Source organism: Equus asinus, chromosome 1, assembly GCF_041296235.1.
Source record: "Equus asinus isolate D_3611 breed Donkey chromosome 1, EquAss-T2T_v2, whole genome shotgun sequence".
Lineage (NCBI taxonomy): Eukaryota > Metazoa > Chordata > Mammalia > Perissodactyla > Equidae > Equus > Equus asinus.
This window is the reverse complement of record NC_091790.1, coordinates 132888984-132909359: the sequence shown is the minus strand read 5'-3', so window position 1 is coordinate 132909359 and position 20376 is coordinate 132888984. Positions and strand designations below refer to the sequence as shown.

Genomic DNA, 20376 nt, shown 5'->3' with positions numbered 1-20376 from the left:
TAAAATCCAGAACACTGAGACACGAAATGCTGGCAAGGTTGTGGAGCAAGAGGAACTCTCATTTATTGTTGGTGGGAATGCAAAATGGTACAGCCACTTTAGAAGACAGTTGATAGTTTCTTATAAAGCTAAACATACTCTTACTAAATGATCCAGCAATGATCCTTCTCGATATTTACCCAAATGAGTGAGAAACTTATGTTCACACAAAAATCTGCAAATGGATGTTTTATAGCAGCTTTACCCAAAATTGGTGAAATTTGGAAGCAAAGATGTCCTTCAGTAGGTTAATAGATAAATAAACTGTGGTATTTCCATTCAATGGAATATCATTCAACAATAAAAAGAAGTGAGCTATCAAGCCACAAAAAGACATGGAGAAACCTTAAATTCATATTGCTAAGTTAAAGAAGGCAATTTAAAAAGACTACATACTGTATGATTCCAACTATATGACAAAAGGTAAAACTACAGAGACAGTAAAAAAAAAAATCAATGGTTTCCTTGGATTTGATGAGGTGGGGGATGAATCTATAACGCACAAGGGTATATTTAGGGAAGAGAAACTATTCTCTATGATAGTGTAATGGCGGATATTACATTGCACATTCCTGTTGATCCGCATCCCATAAAACCATACAACACAAAGAATGAAATTTAATGTAAACTATGGACTATAATTAATAATAATGTATCAATTTAGGTTCATCAATTGTAGCAAATGTACCACACTAATGCAAGATATTTATAATAAGGAAAACTAGGGTGGCAGTTGACAGGGTATATAGAACTCTCAGTACTTTCTGTTTAGTTTTTCTGTAAACCAAAAGCTAATCTAAAATATAAAGTCTATTAATTAAAAAAAGAAACACTGAGCTGTCACTTAAATCTATTCCCTTACTTCTATCCATGCTGGTGCTAACCTTTGTTCAGGCTCACATTACGGTTCACTTGTATTGCTGTAATAGCCCTTTATATAGTCAACTTGCCTGAAATCCATTCAGCTTAAATCCATCCTCCACACTGCTTCCAGTGTTTGCTTCTAAATCGCAAATTTTGTCATGGTACTCCTGTGTTCAACCCATGTTGTCTTTCATCATCTGGCATTAGTGAACTAATTACAGTTTTGTTGTGCTGTGTTATTGGTTTGTGACATCCCCCTGGCTCAACCATCCGCCTGTACCTAGTACCCTATCTACCACCTAAATTCTTCTGAAACATTAACTTATCCTCTCATCTCTTTGCTCTTCTTCTGAATTCTATGTTGGAATCATTGGTTTTCTCATCTGCTGGCCACACCAGATTGGTGTACTCCTCAAGGGCAAATGCCATGAAGTTTTGTCTTTTTTCTCAGTTGCATATCCATCTTCATATTAATAGGACCTGGAACACAGGTTGGTCCAAGTAGGTGTAAATTAAATTTAATTTCAACAGATAAGTTAATTAAGCATATATCAATGAGATAAATGACTTATGCAATGGTAGGACATATAAATTCTCTTTGGGGCAGAATGACAAAATGTTATTTTTGATCTACTAGAAGCAGAAAAAAATCAACTAAAGGAGAAGCTCAGAGGTGCTAATGACTTCTGAAAAAGAGAGTAAAATGATTAAAGATGTGTTTAAAGAATATTAACTAGGTATTCAAGTAAAAGAGAGAATAAAAGAAAGACATGTGACAAGAGACTAATTCCATGACTTCAGCAATAATGCAAAAATGTGGCAATGAGTCTGTGGAAGGGAAGTGACCATGAAAATGAAATCAGAAGGTAAAAGACTGACAAAATTCAATTGTTCTGGTGACTGGGCCCAAGGGACTGTGTTAAGACCCAGATTCTGCCACAGAGAGCAGCAGCCAGCACTGGGCCAGTTGAAAGCATGCAGAAGCACTTACAGAGAAAGTTATTCCCTTTAGAGAGAGATTTAACTTAAAATAAATTAATATCATGATAGAAAATTTAATGTAAAATTAGAACATTTTGGCTATTCTTACAGCTCTTTAGAATAGGCAACTGTTTACTATCTCACAGTATTCTCTTTTTTTTTTTTTTTTTTGAGGCAGCTTGGCCCTGAGCTAACATCTGTGCCAGTCTTCCTCTATTTTATCATGGGACACCTGCCACAGCCTGGCTTGATAAGTGGTGCTAGGTCCATGCCCAGGATCCAAACCGGTGAAGCCTGGCCCACCAAAGCAGACTGCATGAAACTAACTGCTACACCACTGGGCCAGCCCTTATCTCGCAGTATTCTTATTCTTACTTCAATGTGCTGGTACAACAAGCAGACAATAAAATGCATCACAAGCATCATGTTTTCATTTAAAATAGGTAGGTAAACTAAATAGAATCATGTTGTCAAGTTATTTGCAATGATCCAAGTATTCTCCCAGTAATTACACCTAATGCATGATTTACTCCAGGTCTATTAGCAGATTAAAAATATTTTTCTCCTTTATTGATGCTCTCTTACTAATTATACCCAAACATGATTTACTTCATGCGTATGAATACATTATAACTATTAGTTGGATATTTTTTTCTCCAATACTAATGCCAGAACTGCAGGGAAGCCTTTATTTATTAAATGTATTTGTGGCTTAAACTTAACAGCCGTAGACTATGTTTTCTCCTCTCCCTCCAGTGTTTTTAAGCAATGTCTCTCTATTGGCTTTTTCCTTTCTAATCTACATTTTACGTAGGTTACTCTTTTTAACTCTTGCCCTTTTGCTAACTACTTTTTTTTGTAGGCACATTTATTGGTCTTTAGCCATTTCTCCCCTTCCTTCCTAATTTATTTTTACTTACCCCCTTGCAATTTGTCTTCTGCCAGCCTTTTTACAGAAATGGTTCTCTAAAAGGCTACCATTGACCTAGATCTTGCCACATCCAATATAATGAGTCTCCTTGACCTTCAGTGACATTGGATAGACTATTAAAATTGTCCTCTGGGTTGTTACTGTGTTTCTAAATAAGTGTGATCATCTTTCCAGAGATGACCTTTGAGATTGCTTAAAGAGTGAAATCCTTCTAGAATAGGGAAAAATTTCCAAAAGTGAGGCCCCTTTTAGCCAATATCTGGAAATTATTCTATAATATTAAAAGTATTTAAGATACTTCTTTCTTAAAAGTCTTTCCTTCCTTATTCTCTTACCTCATGCCTCATCCTTCCTTAGAAGCCACTGACCCCATCAGTTTTTATTCCTCCACTCTCTAACTGAGAATCCCCTAAAGGATCAGCATTCAAACCTGTGCTCTTCTCCCTATGTAATTTCTGCCTGAGGTATAAGCTCTGTACAGCTCTGTACATCCATCCCAGCTCTGTACAGGTGGGAAAAAAAAGAAAACTAATTAATTTTATAATACCATAACTGTTATGATAACTAATGCCAACTAATATGCAAAAAGGAGGAAATAGTCAAGTTCTTTTAATTTCAAATTTTTTATGCCTATATTTCCTGTCTTTTATATAGAAAAATTACATTTGATTACCAATTATTTATACAGTTCACATGCTTTATGATGGCCTTCTCTTCCTTCTGCTGACCCAGCCACCTCTGACGTCCTGGCTGACAGTCCTTGGAAATTGAGATGTTTCCTTCTCTATCTCCAGATATATGACCCACACTACCACTTTTTGATGCTAGCTCTTCACCCTAATCAGGGGACCTCCTGGGAAGGACCCACTCTTTCTCTCATCTCAATTCCCCACCCCACATAGAGCCCAAAGGAAATTTACAGATTTCCTGTCATAACAGTAATAGTTGAGAGTGATTGGAAGATGTCTCTGGCCCTCTCCGCTTATCCCTTTTGTGTAGATCAAGTCAGAGACATAAGACACAACTCTGCCATTCTCTCATGCTTGCAAGGGAATTCAAATGTGCTCCAACCACTCAGATACATGGGGTAGGGAACGGAGTGCATGTGACTACACTGTGTCTTTCTTCTTCCCCAAACTAGCCACCTTCATTCTCCACTTCTCTCCAGCTCAGAGAGTCAAATATCTTGTCTGACAGCAAGAAAAATGATGGGGTTGTCTGTTCATATTCCCTAATCAATTTATAACTCTTGCCTTTTAAACTTAGAATCTTAAAAATGTAGTCATTGTTCTCAGCTATGGATACTTCCTAAGACACTAGGAGTCCTATAAAGCTGCTAATAAGGGAGCGTCAGTGGCTGAAGTAGAAAGACTGGAAAAATCTCATCAACTAATAATTCTATCACTCCATCATAGATACCTCACACATATACAAAATATTACAAACATTCAATGGCAGTGATTACTATAATATAAATTCATGGAAAAGGATCAATGAATTTATCCATCAGTATATATTCTTAAATTAACACACATTAAAAGAATCGTCATATGCATGATGTTAAAAAATGATGCTAGTAGCAAAAGGATTGAAAATCACTGCACTAGTGAAATCCGTAAACTTATGATGGTAATTATAAATAAAAAGCGGTTTACTTGTTAACTAATATTAAAACTAACAGTTACTTTCCATTTGGACTGCGTTCTTGAAAAACTCATCCGTTTTCTTCATTTTACTTTCCTCTTAATAACTATGTCTTTAACAACTCTAGCCCTACCTCCACATATGTTCTTTATCTGAGTTCCAGGAATATATCTACAACTCCTGTTGAACACTGTTAGTAGGAGTCACACAGTCATCCAATCCCTACAGCTCCAAACCAAAGTAATCATCTTACTCTCTCCAAAATCCTGGTGTCCTCAGTATGTTCAATGGTGTCACCTGTTTCCTGCAATAACATCACCTATCTCTTGCTTAAAAACCTGGCGTATCCTTCCTCATATTCAATTGGTCCTGTTTTCATCTTGTAAAACATAGCACTGAGCTACTCTTCACTCACAGATTTCTCCTACCACCATCCCAGTCCAGCCTTTCTTAAACCCCATGCTTGCACTGCAACAGTAAACTTCTATCCTGTCTTCCTACTCTCTACCTTCTAGCCCCTCTTGATAGAAGTAATGGACTTTCATAAACTAAGGCTTTTTTCTAATTTTATTTCTCCTCACAGGCATTTAAAACAGCTTTTAAAAGTATTACCAACTGTTCATTCAGAAGTCTGATAGTCAAGCCTCTCTGTAATGAGGATCTAGTTTCCTCATCTAACTCTCCAATTTCTCTTTATATGCACCCTCTGCCTCAGGCTAGCCTCCAAAAGCATCCATGATCATTTCACCATCCTCCTTCTTACCTTATGTTATTTATCTTGCCTTAAAAGCTTTTTTCTTTGTTTTTCCTCATTCTATTCCCATGTATTCTTAAAGACTGAGTATCACTTCTCTGACTTCTAAATGCTAAATTGAGTGGCATAGAGCCTATGGACTATGACTGTCTCACTGCATCATCCAATTTAAAACACTGAGGATGTAGCACATAGTACTAAAAGTCACTATAATACTGTAGTGGAAACATTAGTTCCCAATACTTTAGATAACTATATATAGTTTCACAGAATGCCTCAGGATAAATGGTTATGCTTTTAACATCCAGTCACTATGAAAACAAAAATATGCAACATTAAATTATATACCACAAAGACATGAAATTTGCTTTGAATTCATGCATAGAGCAAGTTTTTCTTGAGTGCCTATATATGCTGGGCCCCCTGCTAGTTTCTAGGTTTAAGACAGAGAATAAGACTGACATCATCTCTGCCTTCTTGGAACTTATATTTCTTTTAAATAAATTTGTGACATTGTATACAAATTAAATGTGAAAAGCAATATAATTTTCACATTGCTTTTATACCAGCTGCTTAAAATCAATTACTTCTGACCATATATACCTACAAAATTGATACACCTTTTCCTGTTGTGGGAAACTGAACTTTTCACTCCTTTTATACATGTGAGGTAAACTTCCTTATAGTTTTATAAAAGAAAAATAATTAAGACATTTGGTTATTGTAAATAGATCTGATTTTATATTTTAAAGTGGCGTGTCTATTTATGTTAACCTTTAAAACTACACTAAGATTATCGAATATCATGAAGAGAGTTTTAAAAGTACAGCAATATTGTTATAAATGAAATATATCTGATAATAATGCAAAATATTCACTTCTGACATGTCTGTTTGAATGCCAGCCGCACCAAATGGGTGATATGCACACACCGTGCAAATAGCTCAGAGCTAAGTGCGCCTGCTAGAGGAGCTGGTGTATATAATGAATACAGATAATTAAGTTTTGCTGTGGTTACTGTGAGGAAATGAAATGCTTTTGAATCAGTTTGTGTGCACTAAAACTGCTACATTAAATGATTTCATTCTGAAATTGTATTGCTTTTTGTATTCCATTAATGAATTCTGGTTTGAAGAAAAATGATAAAAATAAGAGGAATGTATTCATTTATTTCTGGAGGTGGCCTAATGTGAATCACATTTGAAGTTTTCTGATGGAGCAGAGGTAAAATATGCATCTAATATCAATATTAATCTGCTGTATATACCATATGTATGGTATATAACCTTGAAACTACCTTGAGAATATGGTCTCTTGTTGTTGTTTTCCTAGGGAAAAATCTGCTAATAAAACACATATGTTTGAAACATTGGTTTAATTAATCTGACGTTATTTAAATGCACATTGTTAGCTTCCACCTGATTCCAGCCTTCAGAATTTACCTATTCTTTCAAATGGGCTACATGACCCAGTACCTAAAGATTGAAGCCTCTTCCACATGAAAGAAAGATGCTTTTGTGCATCTCTGTCTGGGGATCTGTATGAGGTCATCCTTGCAGTTAGTGCAGTCTGGACTTCACTATAACCCAGTTATCGTACTCGGACTTCTTCTGCTTTGCATCTCTGAGTCTGACCCTTGTCTTTATAACTTGCTTAACACTTCTAAAACTAGGCATCTGCCTTATTTTTGACAATTCCCCCGGGTGAGATGATATCTTAACTCAAAATCCCAGCCCAAACCCGACCAAGCATTTTCCCCCATGCAGAGATCTCTCAACCAGAAAATCATGGACGTGACTTTGGCCTGAACTCTTGAGCACCATGCCCACACATCAATTGCAACATTTCCATTGTAATGGTTTGATACCCATGATGCCCATTTTCTGCCTAAACTACCAGCTCCTCTTGCTTGTCACATCTGAATACTATTTTCCTTTCATTGAACTGGACCTTTCCCCAGCCCCTAGAATTAGGTCTATTTCTTAGTGGTTGCTGCTTCCCAGTGAGCAGGTGGATTTTAAAACATGTCTCCACACATGAAAGACATGTTTGACATGTAATTTAACACTTTTGGGAAAATATTTTGCTTTGTATTCTCTTCCCCACTTTTATCATTTTTTTTTTTTACAAAGCAGTCTTTAGATCATCATTTTAAAGAAAGGACTCTAGGTTTCAGGTTATGATACAGCAGTTGAGCAGGTGCTTCACAGCTCTTAGCTCTACAGTCTCATCTTCTGGGAGTGTCCTCAAGGATAAATTGTCAAAGCCAAAATGAGCTTACTCATGAGCCTCCTGATTTTTCTTAAACATAGCATTCCCCCATGCCACTATTAAGAGGTGTATATGTGATATAACTATTTAAACATATATAATTGTACTGAACTGTTGAATTTTATTTTTCAGTCAAGACTTCAGTTTGCTTTTTAAAACATCACAAGTTAATTTTCAATATGCAATTCTCATCATAGATCAAAACCACAGACTATTGCTTTTAGTGCATTGCTGAACAAAGTACTCAGTTTGGAAAATATTTTAATGAAAACACAGGCTGTTATTAATAAATATCTCTGCCACTATATTGCCTCACATGTTCCTGAATGTGCTGATAGAATTAAGGTCTCTCATTTGAAAGAGTGTCAGCTACCTTCATGTTTTACTATAAGAAAAGTTGATTACTCTATTTACCATAGAAGCTTTTGGAGGGATTGCTTTATCAGTGTTCATTATGACCAGGTGTAAAACTAGGAAGTTCAGTGGAGTTTGGGCAGGTATCTGAGCTAGTAAACACACAAATACACATTAAATTATTTATCCTGGCAATTTACAGTCTAGAGTCACTGGTTTGTCTTCTTCATTCCATTTTGTGCACAAAGGTAGAAAAGTAAGAGTTTTTGGATAGTATGAGGCTTATGTTGTATAGAAAGAGTGTGGAGTTTAAAATTAGACAGACTGGAATTTGAATCTGAAGGCATTTAATAGCTATGCAATATTAGCAATGTGATTTAACTACTCTGAACCTCACTCAGTTTCTTCACTAGTAAAAGTTACTATAATGCTTTTTGCTTTGCACAGAATTTGTAAGGATAGCATAATGATTAAGAACATGGATTCTGAAGGTAATCCAGAGCTTGAATCTAGGCTCTGTTTCATACTGTGTGACCTTAGACAAGGTGCTTAATTTCTGGGTACCCCCCCTTTAGTATTGAAATATAAATTGTTTCTTGTTCCTACCTCAAAGGATTTTCCTAAGGGATTGAACTAGATACTCTATTTACAGTGTTTGGGTCAGTGTCCAAGCTAGTTACTCTAAGCATTACCTATAATTAATACATTACAATATAACTTCTGAATGTCTTTTAAATGCTATGTATATGGCAGCTCAGTGAGATGATATAGCAAGCACAACCTTACCAAAATGGATAATTTTTTTTTTTGGAGGAAGATTAGCCCTCAGCTAACTACTGCCAGTCCTCCTCTTTTTGCTGAGGAAGCCTGGCTCTGAGCTAACATCCATGCCCATCTTCCTCTAGTTTATACGTGGGACGCCTACCACAGCATGGCTGCCAAGCAGTGCCATGTCCGCACCCGGGATCCGAACCAGCAAACCCCGGGCCGCCGAGAAGCAGAACGTGCGAACTTAACTGCTGCGCCACCGGGCCGGCCCCTACCAAAATGGATAATTTTCCTGGAAAGTTTTATAAGCAGTTTATACAAAAAGTGTGTGGTACATTTGTAGTAAAATAAAATGAATTTCCTGCAAGAAGTTTCATCCTAAAATAAATCAGAGTTTGCATCTTTGTGGGACTCTCAATTCAATAAAACCTTTTATGAATTTAAGTAAGTGAAAATATTTCTACAGTGATATAATCACGGTTCTGTGTTGTAACTTTTCATTGTTTGATAGGCACTGTATCTGTTTCAAAATGTAAACCATTATTGTGTTTCTATTAATCTCTTGTTGGGTTTTATTTGAGTTGATAGCTTCTGTGATTTTCTGTACTAACTTTCACACCGTATACTGATTGGACTACTGATTCATTATTTTATTTAACAGATAGTCTCCAGTTTGATTCCTCGATCCTAAATTATTTAATATTTGTCTTCATTTAAGTTGATTGAGTGCCTCTTGGCACTCTTACTCAAATGTTCTTCTCCTTGAATCAGGTTCCATTGCCTTTCATTATTTTCTGTGCTTCCAATTCCAGTTTCATTTTCAGACTCAGAAATTTTGTTTCAATGCCTTCATGCAATTCATTTACGTATATAACAAACATCAATGATGCTGAAATTGATCTGTGGCCCAAGTACGAGAAAACTCGGCCTTCAAGTGAAATGAGTCAGGAAGAAAGAGTCATCAAAACAGAGTATGTGCTTTGTTCCAAAGCAGTCACAAAAGTCCTCAAAGTGCTTAAGAGCCAAGTGGGGAGGATTGAAGGGAGGAGGGAAGGTGAGGTCAACCCAGAGGTGCAACCGCACGTTTCCCATTAATTGTTCTTGGGGACTCAGCATGAACCTGAATACAGGATTTATCCTGAAGCAATCTGTGAGGCTTTCATAAAGTTAGTCCTTGCAATTGAAGTTACTTTCATGATAAGCAAAGATTAAGGATCAACAATGATAGAGATGAGATCTAGGGAGGGCTCAGTTCAACATTGTAGGTGTGAGAGGGATCTGAGGACAGTGCTTGCTGGGAAGGTCTGTGGCTGACCAAAGGACCAGTTTCACTCCACAATTTCAACTTAATTTCATTTTATATAGATGTAGTTCCCTAAAAAGGGCCTGTCTTCCAGCCATTTAGATTAAAATTAACTAGTCAATCAACTTAGCAAAAGTATATATATAAAGAAAATTACTTTGAAGAGGAGTGCAACAGGAAGCCTGCATTCAAAAATACAAATGGAATAAGTGATCTCAATTTTTTAAAGGATACAGAAAAGAATAAGTCATTGTTCTGAAAATCCACACTTATCTTTTGAACTGGATTATCTTAAAATCAAAAACTGGAAAAAAACACCCATCCAAGGAACACTTTGGGTCGTAATCAAGGCAAATATGTCACTTCTCATACTACAATGCATTAGATGACTTTTGGACCAAAAAGGACCACAAAGACAACCAAAGTAGGTAGGTTCTAAGCAAGACCAAGGAAAAGGAGCATTTGGTAAAAACCATCAGTCAACCCCAGCCTCAGGGGCAATTCTCCTTCCAAGTGCTCCTCCAACCTTGAACGTCTCTTACTTTCATGGTCCCTTTCTATCTGTCAAACTTTCTCTCAACCTTTCTCATCCTTGCCTAGTGGCACGGTGAATTTCCCAACCTACATTCTGTTCTTGCCTATATCACACCAGAACTTCTATAATTCCTCTCAGTATTCAATTTTGACATTTACTTGTCTGGTCAAGCCTTAGATTAATCCATTTCTCATTTGCTGGGGTATTGATTTTCAAATTGGGTTCTACAGAGGTGGATTCTTGATGGGTCCTACAGAGAAGTTCGACAGGAACTGCAAAGGTCTGACCAAAAATATTTTTGTATATATTTTTTAAGAGTTTAAAAACTTGAAAGCAAATAAATATAAATGCAAATGGTTTGTATATCAAATTTAAACTTGTTGGAATTCTCATTTGGTAACTTTTGTAGTTATCTGATAGTACAGTTCTATGCAAAACTTGTAACAGAGTTTTTCTTGCCTTCCTATAGCATATATTTAAACTTTTGTAAATTCATCATTGATTAAAGAGACTGATGACTTACACTGGTCTTTGTTTTATTTCATACTTGTGCATGTCTGTACAATCATTGATCTAATACAAGGCAAGGCGCAGATGTGTCTTTCAACACATGCTGTCATTTGGCATAATTGTCTCTTGTACAATTAAGTACAATAGAACACATTGTATTGTGGCAATAGCACATTACAAGAATTTTCATGTTTATGTTTTTGAAGGATACTTATTTTTTAACTTTTATATTTATGAAAAAAATATAGTCCCTGATAGATATTGCTAGAGACTTAACTTTGAAGGAAATATTGTTTACTACTGCTCTCCTTTAAAGCTTCTCAATCAGCTTAAATTGAATCACACTTGAGACTGCAAGGCAAACTATCTTTTTAGGCCTGTTACTATATGCAATGAGTTTTAATGTGAGTATTAATGTAATCAATACTTGTATAAACAAAATAAAATAAGGAATTCAACTATACTGGAATTGATATAAAAGGGCAATCATCATTTATGTTTTGGGAAAAGGACACAGCCTCAAAATGTATAAACAAGGCTTTGCTGTGAATAAGAACTACATTGTAGGAAAGAAGGAGAGGCCCACCAGTCAGGGTCTGATAAGTACTGCACCTCAGTTACAGACGTACTGAAATGCCAAGCATTTTTTTTTAATACCTGAGTATACCCAAAATATCCTCCCATAATTGTTTTATGGACAGCAGGAGAGCAGTGGAGGTGGTCTCCTGAGACACCAACATAGGGAAAAAAAAGACCCTTCAATGCTCCGAAGGATGGAGAAAGGGGGACCTGATCATTTAGAAAACTTGGAAGAGGCGTTCAGAAAGAGGCACCAACATGACATGATTAAATGAGGTCAGACATATTTCTGTTTTTTTCCCAGCTTTACTAAGATATAATTGACACATAACGTTGTGTAAGTTTAAGGTGCATAACATAATGATTTGATACACGCATATATTGTGAAATGATTAACACATAAGATCAGTCAACACATCCATCACTTCACAAGACTACAAGTTTTTTTTGTGTGTGGTGAGAACATTAAAGATCTACTCTCTTAGCAACTTTCGCATATATAACAGAGTATTGTTAACTATAGTCACCATATTGCATATTAGCTCACCATAACTTATCCATCTGGCAGTTTGTACCCTCAGACCAACATCTTAACCACACTCTAGCCCCTGGCAGCCACTGTTCTACTGTCTGTTTCAGTGAGTTTGGCTTTTTTAGATTACACATATAAGTGAGATCATGCAATATTTGTCTTTCTCTGCCCGACCTATTTCACTTAGCGTGATGCCCTCAAGGTCCATCCATGTTGTTGCAAATGGAAAGATATCCTTCTTTTATACAGCTGATTAATATTCCATTATACACACACACACACACACACACACATATACATATACATATACACCAAATTTTCTTTACCCATTCATCTGTCCATGGACACTTTGGTTGTTTCCATGTCTTGGCTGTTTTAAATAATGCTGCAATGAACATGAGAGTGCAGATGTCTCTCCAAGAGAGTGATTTCATTTCCTTTCAGATACATACACAGAAGTGAGATTGCTGGATCATATGGTAGCTCTATTTTTAATTTTTTGAGGAACCTCAATACTGTTTTCAATAGCAGCTGTACCAATTTACATTCCCACTGACAGTGCACAAAGGTTTATGGGGAATCGCAGTATTCCTGGGTAGGAGCCAGTTGTGAGGCTGTCGGTGGGTCTGCAGTGGAGTCCACAGTTGGCAGGTTATTACCAGGGGCTCAGGCAGCCGTGGATCCTGTCAGTTCCCTGGGTGGATGGGACTGCCTCTAGTATCCTGTTTAGTAGGGTGGCACTGGGACAAAGTCTTCAGGGTCCACAGCTGGGGCCTTGGAGAACAGGCCTATTACCAGACGTGCAACAAGTGTGGCTTCTGCCAGGTCTGTGGAAGGGCTGCTTCCCAGTCACTGAATGGGTACCTGGGTGGCCACACTGCTCCCACACTGTGGCTGAGAGGGCCTGGAGCAGAATATAGGGACCTTTTAGGCTCTCCGGGGGGCGCATATGGCAGTGTCTCCTGCTGGGACCCTGGGCCCTCAGGACTGCTGGCCCACTGGCAGACTGTGGCTGTGAGGAACCTGGAGCCATGTTTAGGGCCCTTTCAAGATCTCCAGAGTGGGAGACAGGAATTTTTTCCTGTCTGTTCCTTGTGCCAGCTGACCAACTCATAGGACTATGGCAGGAGGAGGATGATGCCTAGTTTAGAGCCCTTTAAAGATCTCTAGGGGCACAGATGGGAGTGTTACCTACAAGGTCCCTGTGCCAACAGGATTCTTTGCAGACTGTGGCTGGGATGGATTGGAGCCCAGTTACAGGACGTTTTCAGAATCTACATTCTGGCCAAGTTTGGCAGATTAACTCCAGGGGCTCACATGGTGAGAGAGAGGCTGGAGCTGGTTCACAGACCACTTCAGGATACACAGCCAACAGAAGTCTGTGTGTCTCTTACCCCTTGCACAAATGGGTGTGACTCCTTCTGAGTTCCTTGGCCTGTGGTGCTGTGACAGACCTAAAGCCAGATAGGGCTGTAGCTGAATTCTCAGGGGTATGGAACTGTCTCCATTTCTGTAGCAGGGGCCACAGTTGCAGAGTCAGTCACGTAAGTGCCAACCTGCCATTTCAAAATGGCTCTCTTCCATCTTGGACTGCAGCATGATTTCACAGTCTCTTACCTGGATCCCAAAGGTCCCACAAAGGCACTTTTGTCTGTAGATGGATGCCAAAGTATTGCTGTTGAGAGGGGATACTTATGAGAGACATTTATTCAGCCACTTTGCTGATGTCACCATTTATATATTTAAAAAGAGGTAAAACAAACACTTGAAAATAAAGGTAGTCACAATATTGCTTCAGAAGAAAAGAAGGGAGTATGAGAGTTGAAAATTTGTATTGGCCTCATGATGTTGGCTCAACAAAGTAAAATCTTTGGTAAGATTTTTAGAACTTTTAGAATATGTGATCTGAAGGACCTAGAATGATAGCTGCTATTCAATAGCTCTCAGTAAATATAGCCTTGTTTTCTTTTCCTTGTCTGCTCTTCCAAATGTGTTTGACAGTATCACACAGAACCTGTAATGTCCTTCACTAAAATCTGCCTATATATTTACAGAATTAACTAGCAAACAGTAAGTCACCTGCCCTGGTGGGCTTCTGAGCCCTGTGAACTGGAGTAAGGTGCCAACAGTAGTGAAAGGAGCTGCCCCACAATTTGAGTGGATTCTCAAAGATATAACTCAGTTCCAGACAAACTGAGGTCATTTCGGTTGAGTGCCTAGGTCCTGAGTTAAAAGATATTTCAATACATGAAATATTAAAGGACCAACCTTGGACAGTGTGGACCTTTCTATGTCCACTGATGAGCATTCTCCCCAGAAGACCAACAAAACAATTCAGTGGCTCTTTCAGACACATCCCTACTTCTTATGCCAGGAACTCTTCTGTGAGCTGGAGATGTAGCAATGAACCAAACAGAAATTCTGTTCACGTGGAGATTTTATTCTCTTCTTTTTTAAATAATGAAATTTTGATGAGAAAAGGTCAGTACATGAGGCATAAATGTAATCACTCATGCATTACTCATTAGCGATAATAAGAATAGAAAGCCCAGTTGCTCCCTAGATGTTTAAATCGCAGAATATACTTTGTATTTAATTTCTTTTTGTGATTCATAGCTGTAATGACCAGATATATTTATTTCACTTTCTCTAAATTTAACAACTACTTTTAAAATCTGAAAAAGAACTCAGGCTTTGAATTTTTATTCTAAACAATCTTTCTCCTAAAAAGACCTCTGGAAGGTTCTAGACCCCATGAATTTCAGATAGCATGACTATAATCCATTCTACGTAAATGCTGTCTAGCTGAAGATTATTCAGGGTCATTTTCCATAAGAAACTATGTAAAATGTCTTTAGAAAGTACAGTAAGCAGAAAATACAACATCTGCATTTTGAATATGCATTTGCCACCTGCTCATTTGTGAGTAGTATCAAATTAAAGTAACATTGACCTGAGAATGAATTGAATTCCATTTTAATTGTATTTGAATATTTACATTCCAACATATTCAGATGCTTTGTCTGAAGATGTTTCTGCCTTTGTGATAGATGAATGTGCTGGGGGGGTGTGTATTGATGTATGTGCACATGCCTGTTGCATGTGTATACAGAAAAATAATAAGAGTTTTTACCTAGCTCTAATGAAGCATTAAAGGTATTGGACTTAGAGTACCACTCATTTTCACTTCACAAATGGAGCTATTAGGAAGCTTTCTAGACATGATTTGCTATCATTCCAGAATACAGATAAAAACATTGTATCCTTAGGATGTGATTCTATATATACCTATTTAAGAAGTGGGAAAATGTTTCCCAAAAGGTAGCAAACATCTAAGCACAGCACATTTTTAGGCAACAAACACAACACAATAAAACATTATGTCTTGTTACACCAAGAGGACAGTAATTTTAACATTTTTAGAATTACATATTCAAGAATTAGCACTGAGCTGGGAAATATAATTTATTACATAAAATATTAATAAAATCAGTTATTAAGGTAAATTCTTGAAGCTCTGCATGAAATCTTCACAGGAATCACAGCTCATTTAGCTATTATGCTGTGCTTTAGCTTTCTTTAGATTCTCTGAAGAGAACATGAGGCAAAAGCCTCTGCAGTAACACTTCATCCCGGAGGGCAGAAAGGAGTTCCCAGGTTGTTATGGACGGGAATTTATCTATTTGTCCTTTTCCGTTCAGTATTTGTTTGATTGATCTTGTTTCCAGATATTTTCTCCTGTCTTTCTGGTCTTATTTCTCCTGCTTTAACATTGATTAATCACCAAACCATAAAACTTATCATGGAGAATCAGCACAGAGCACTGGTAGGAATGCACACTCTCAAGTCATCCTGACTGAGTTGGAATCCTGGCTCTACCTCTTGGAAACTGTGTGATCCTGGGGGAAATTGTTTTTCCTAGTCTGCAATATCAAACATGAAGAGTTGTGGTGGGAATTAAATAAGTTAATATATAATAAGAGCTTAGAAAATGGCCTGACACAACATATGTGCTATACTAATCACTGCTAGACATTTGTGGAGAGATCTTTATTGCTGAAGATTTTCTAACGGAACATGGCCATCTCCTCTACAATCTCTTCTACTTTGAGTTTGGCCAAGTAGAGAGGACTTTGCCCAACATAAACAACATATGTCTTGGGACCAGCCCAGTGGTGCAGTGGTTAAGTTTGCGTGTTCCTCTTTGGCGGCCAGGGTTCACCGGCTTGCATCCCAGGCACGGACCTACCCACCGCTTATCAAACCATGCTGTGGCAGGCATCTCACATATAAAGTAGAGGAAGATGGGCAGAGATGTTGGCTCAGGGCCAATCTTCCTCAGTAAAAAGAGGAGGATTGGCAGCAGATGTTAGCTCATGGCTAATCTTCCTCAAAAAAGAAAAATTATATATATATATGTATGTGTGCGTGTGTGTGTGTGTCTTGTAGTAGGTAAGAAGAAGAAAGCAACAAACGAATTGGGAAAAGGAAAAGTTAAAGTGGAACTAATCACACAGTTGTGTGTTTCCTAGAAGACAAACATGGGACACTTGAGAGTAAATGCCCAATGCCAATGGGTTCCACATTTTAACAAAATTTAGAATCAAATATATGATTTTGTCATGATATAGATGAATAAAAAACACTTAAATATATATCAGGTCTATTTAAGTGAATAATTTTAATATTTATTTTATACTGATGTGGGGTTTTTAAATTAATGTTGGTATTTCTCTGTTTCTTCTCTACCTGATTACTTAAAGGATTTGAGGTGACTTTGGGATTTGAAATTTTATAGTCACATTTACTACTTAAAATGTAAACCCTTTTTTATAATCATAAAATATACAATTATTGGGGTGAGTGTCATAATATCATTTTGGCACAACTGCAATTTAAATAAGGGCAAATCAAGAATTGACAGTGATCACCGTTTGTCTTACCCATTTTCATACTTATGCTTTAAACCTGTTAGTTACATTACCAAAATGAAACCTATTTAACCTTCTAAGCATACATAAATTTTGTCTTGTCACTTCACTGGTACATTCTAGAAATCAATAAATACACTGAGTTCTTTGAAAATTGTGCTTCCTTTCACTTTTGAAGAATTTATGCTATGAACACTAAAAAGAATAATTTGGCATGGATCCCATTTTATACAAAGACAAATTTCTATTATAACTACATTGACAATGGGCTGGCCCAGTGGCACAGTAGTTAAGTTCGCACGTTCTGCTTCTCTGTGGCCCGGGGTTCGCCGGTTCGGATCCTGGGTATGTGTATGGCACTGCTTGGCACGACATGCTGTGGTAGGCGTCCCACATATAAAGTAGAGGGAGATGGGCACAGATGTTAGCTCAGGGCCAGACTTCCTCAGCAAAAGAGAGGATGACTGGCAGTAGTTAGTGCAGGGCTAATCTTCCTCAAAAAAAAAAAAACATTGACAAATTACTTATACACAAGCTTCCAGGCAGAATTAACTTCTAATAAAAGCCATCTACTAGATCTCACTTTAGCAAACTTTGAAAAGGCATCTATAAAATTTTGCATCCTGTCATTCTACCATCTGTTGCATGGTTCAACATCATGTAACCATTGCCAGATATGATTGTTAAATGACTCAATTGTACTTGCCACTAAGATAGGACAAATTTATCGCAATATATTAAATTTATAAAGGTCCACACACTCTATCTTATCACTGTCCCTCAAATTTTTTGCACTTTCATGCTTTGATATTGTTCTTATATCAATAAATTATTCCCTCTATCCAGACACTTTAATTGGCTTAATTTAGTAATTACAGTATAACTTATAAAAGAGCTGTTTGATAAATGCACTAGGTATAGAGGAATGAGATATGATCTAAAGACATACATTTATATGTAAATTGTCATTTTCATATGTAGGAGAGCATATGCAAGATATAAAAATGTTCTCTTATAGAGTAAATAATAGTTAAACATTACATTTCTTCATTATGAAATGCATAATAAACCATTTTTACAATTTCACTTCTATGCTATCACTAGACCTTAAAAAGGCTTACAAATATTTTTGTCAGTACCTGAGTCATCTCTTAGGACACTGCGCAGTGAAAGCCTATTACTCTTAAATTAAAAAAAAAAAAATCAAATCACAGCAGACAAGCAAAACAGGAAATGATAACAGACTCTTTCCTGGCCACATCACCAACTGTCTCATATTCAGTCAGTAGATTAAGTCATGGAAGATTAAAGCAGAAGCTTGCTCAGGGCATATAGAAAATGCAAAATACTTGATTTGCAAAAATGTAAAGTGTAAAAGAGGAAAAATGTGTTGGAAAACCAATCAAGTTAAAAAAGTCCCTAAAGAATCTGAATATCACTCTATTATATTTATGAGGGATTATCATAGTTTGAAGATAATCCATTAAATCTATCGAAATACCCGACAAGACAGCAATCCAAATGATAAAGCCATTCTAATGAAATGTAGACAAAGATTAAAAAGAATTAAAAGTGACAAGTAAAATTCATTAGAGAACAGCTTTTAACTACTGTCATCAGAAGACGATTACTTACCTTGTCAATTAACAGCTGTGTGCCTCCATTGCACACAGACAAAAGCTCCTGCAAAGTGTCACAGAGACGCCTGGTGGGCATACACAATGTGGTAATTTGAGTGGTACACAGAGCGTTCATGCTTCCAAGTGAAACATCCAGACAGCATTGACTCCACCAAACCCACGATTAACTACGCTTCAAAGCTCCTGTAACCCACTCTTGCAACGTGAACATAGCAGATTTGGGAAGTAATTAAAAGCTGGGAAATAATTACACTACGATTCATCTACTCCAAAAATGTTTCTCCACAACTAGAAAATCTCTACTTTGGTGAGGAAAGAAAGTTTCTGCCCAAAACTGTTCAGAAACTTTAACTATGTATCCAAGGAAAACAATACACAAGATTCTCTATTTGATGTACTATAAAACTCAATCATTTTCTCTGGCAAACTATTGTAAATCTTAAAGTGTGCAGAAGAAAGAGGAAGAAAGTAGAACTTCTCAAACATGGAGGCATCTCAATTTATAAATTTCCACCAACAAAGGCAGCATTGATTTTTCAAGAGAGCTTTGATTCGGACAAGCGTATTCTAAACTTACCGAATGAATGCTGAACAGGGTAACTTGATTTGGGAAGATTAACCTAAGAAGAGTTCAAAGAAAATGAAATTGGGTACAAAATCAATTCGTTCCCAGAAATGAAAAAAAATTATAGTACATTTTTTCAAAGCCTATATCTGCCTTTTTGTTACAATAAAGTCATAGTGTAAGTGATTATTTACAGAAATTGCCATACTCCAGGTTTCACCATGCTATTTTTATCTATTAGAAACCACTAGTAAATTGTGTTTTATTAAAGAAGTTTTAAAACTCTGATCTGAAAAAGAAAAATAACAATATGTAAAATGGAAATCACATTAAAAAATTAGAAGTTATTTTAGAAAGCTGATTTCATTTAGAGAAATTGCTTTTTAAAATACAACTACTTGTTATCTAAACATTTCATGGCATTTATTGATGCATTATGAAATCAGACTCAGTAACACATTCTGCTTATGTGACATTTTTGATACAAAAATCTATGTCAGTTTCAGCAGTACTAAAAGAAATGGTTAGAGTGCCAGTATTGATGGAATAAGTCTGTTTGCTGGCATCACTGAGACTGACTTTTCATGCTCAGCATTGTTAAGCCCTTGCCATGGTGAGAAATATTAGCAGCCTTCACCTGGGAGAGTGGTATAGCCTGGTATCCAATGTGCCTGAGATGAGGGCCCATGATCTGTAGACTTCTGCTTAACCCTGTAGCACTGCTTCTGCTGTATCATCCAACCTCTCTTTCAGTATCTTAGTTTCACAACAGTTGGTTCTCCTGGGATTTGAGCTTTCTCTTGAAATTTAGTCAGCTTTCTAGGGTTCTATCATTCTGTCTCCCACTCTTCAACTACCCTCCACCCACTCAATCCCACTCTCTGAAACTGGCAACAGGGACTCATTGGCTGTGAAAATCTCCTTGGACCATGTTCCTCACATAATTTAGGGCATTGCTACAGTTGAGTTACTCCATCTTCTGTGGTCTACCTATAGATCAAATTTCTTTGTGTGTTTCTTACCCAGATTTTGATCACAGTGATTTGAATACCTGGACAGCTCGCAAAGACCAGCTAGGCCTGCAAACTATCTAGTTATCCTTGTCCTAGTCCGTCTATCCCCAGCTTCTGTCATTTCCCCAACTCTTCTCACAGGCTTTGTAATCAAACCCACTG

At 37.1% G+C, this 20376-nt stretch overlaps 1 protein-coding gene and 1 long non-coding RNA gene across 2 annotated transcripts in view; both read right to left on the bottom strand.

The window, feature by feature from the left end:
• The window catches only part of ZNF804B (zinc finger protein 804B), a 482981-nt gene that overhangs the window by 180759 nt on the left and 281846 nt on the right, over positions 1 to 20376 (bottom strand). The window lies entirely within an intron of this gene.
• Positions 11839 to 20376, bottom strand: part of LOC139045117 (uncharacterized) — a 142261-nt gene continuing 133723 nt past the window's right edge. Inside the window, exons 2-3 of the long non-coding RNA XR_011502848.1 lie at positions 19214 to 19256; positions 11839 to 17486 (exon numbers count right to left, since the gene is read on the bottom strand). This is a non-coding gene — a long non-coding RNA (uncharacterized lncRNA). The remainder of the gene's footprint in view (positions 17487 to 19213; positions 19257 to 20376) is intronic.